General features: G+C 36.1%; 1 protein-coding gene across 4 annotated transcripts in view; it reads left to right on the top strand.

Annotated features, from left to right (window-relative positions):
* Positions 1–1,417: 1,417 nt before the first annotated feature.
* Positions 1,418–2,128, top strand: part of fermt2 (FERM domain containing kindlin 2) — a 40,248-nt gene continuing 39,537 nt past the window's right edge. For 3 of the 4 annotated variants that reach the window (XM_020613994.1, XM_020613993.1, XM_020613992.1), the window contains exon 1: positions 1,418–1,682. The gene's annotated coding sequence lies outside the window, so the exon portion shown is untranslated. The remainder of the gene's footprint in view (positions 1,683–2,128) is intronic. The other variant, XM_020613995.1, reaches the window with a different exon arrangement.

The following is a 2,128-nucleotide window of genomic DNA, read 5'->3' as shown; positions in this document are numbered from 1 at the left end:
TAAACACAATATTATTTTTCATAGTTAGAGCTACTGGGAAACTTCTGCAGATGCATGTGTAAGATGTATTAGAAAATCAAAGTAAACTGCTACTGCGTTTCTGTAAATTAATGGTAATAACTGACCTTTTGTGAAGATTATACTTTGTACATCTATGCAGAAGAAAATAAAATGTGAGTTTCTTATGTTAAACGTTTTTATACTTGTTCATTTACTAAAGTACATTTAGGGAACACTGATACTTGTGAGATGTTATATTTTTATTTCATTATTGGTTAGAGGATATTATGCCGTTTTTTTTTTTTGTTTGTTTGTTTGTTTGTTTGTTTTTACTTCTCTGTAGCTGTATGTATTCCAGCATATGGTTTTAAAACAATTCCAAAATAATGCATGTCTTTTTAAGAGCATGTGATATGGTCTGACATACCCCCTCCTGGACTACAAACCAACATTCAGTAAAATGTTCCTTGATATATGTGCAGTGTCAAGAATCTTAAGTATATATCTCCATATTTCTGCATCATTTTTACTCTTCACATTTGCCCACTGGCGCATTAAGTCTGAATTAATTAGTTTACAATAGCTAAAAAAAAATGAGAAGTGATTTAAAGGGGGTTTGAAGAAATCTTTTAGTTATTCAAACTGTAAAAGGGATAAAACCAAAATGCCTTGTTAGTTTGTGCTAGTGCTCCCAGAGCGATAGACCAAAAGGTCCCTGGATGCTGCTGCTGCTTCCAGGCTCAGCTCTATTTCCATAAAAGGCATCTTGAGATTTTAACTGCATGTCTGTGTCTGTTTACTATAATTCCTGCCCCAATCTGCTGAATTTTGCAGAGTGGACGGTTACAGTTTGAGAAAATCTGTAATAAAACACATTCAAAAGCCTTAATCTGTTCACATTTAAGCTAAGTCATTTTTATTATCTTATTTACTAAGCCAAATGTGATGTTGACATTAAAATTTACATAAATACTTTCATTATTTTTATTTGTAGTAAATTATAGGAGTAGACAATAGTTTTTAAAATTACAATATAGTACTTTCTTTTACTTGTTTGCACCCATACTCACACTGTAAAATATGACACAGCCTTTCTTGTTAAATTAAAGTAAATATATCTAAGTTTTGGTCATTTCAATTTAACTTTTGAAATTTTATTTGAGTAAAATTTTGAATACATATTTTCTTGTAACACATCTATTTCTCTAGTATAGCTATTTTTACTTAAGTAAAAGATCTCAGTAGCCACAAACTATTTCTTTGCAGCTTTAAAATGTTACAGCTAATACAAATCCTAATTACTTCTAATAGTGATGAAAAAAAGCATAATTTATAAAAGGTGGAGCGGAAAGTAACCCACAGGTGACGGGGGACCAGTGGGGAACCAGTGGGCGACCAGTGGGGGACCAGTGGGCGACCAGTGTCTCAGTATGAAAGGAAAAGTGGGATTGGAGGAGTGACGTTATCATCTGCTGCTGGAAAGAGGGAGGGAGAAAGAGGGACGGCTGGACTCCATTAAGCCGAAGCCTGCGGGAAAGCTGGGTTACTTCACTTCTGTAGCGAGTTCTTCGGGGATTTCTTTCTGGTTTTATTGTCTAAAATAGACTATACATGATTTAAAGAGGGGGGAAGTTGCTCTGTGCTGTGTAGTTGACTGTTTTAGTGTTTTCGTCGTTGTGAAGGTGAGTATACATATTTAAATGTTCGTTTTCAAAGCTTTTGCTCGTTTCGCCGTTGAGAAATAGGACAGCGGCTTTATTTTTCTCGTACCGTTTTTGCTACGTGGAACAAACGCTTCTATTAGCAACTTTTCCCGGGCATTTTAGCGTCTGTTCGGCTTTAGACTCAATTCTAGCGAAGTTACTTCTTTAACGGCCGCCTGAGCGAGTGCACGCAGCCGGGAGTTGTTGTACGGACTCTGCTTATATAATTAACCCCTCAACCTATTTATAAGAGTGACTTTACCGTTACTTTTAACAGGTGGGCCCTCACATTTGTTGATAAGAGTTAAAAGGTCCATGCTGGCCTATAGCCTTTGTTCTGTCGTGATTATTGATTAGGCTGCTGTTTTGATCGCCATGCTAATACCGGATCAACGAGGCAGATTTTGTTCTCCTCCATCTTTCCC

This window comes from Monopterus albus, unplaced genomic scaffold (genome assembly GCF_001952655.1).
Source record: "Monopterus albus unplaced genomic scaffold, M_albus_1.0 scaffold141.1, whole genome shotgun sequence".
Classification (NCBI taxonomy): domain Eukaryota; kingdom Metazoa; phylum Chordata; class Actinopteri; order Synbranchiformes; family Synbranchidae; genus Monopterus; species Monopterus albus.
The sequence above is the reverse complement of the archived record's forward strand: the minus strand, read 5'-3'. Positions and strand labels throughout refer to the sequence as shown.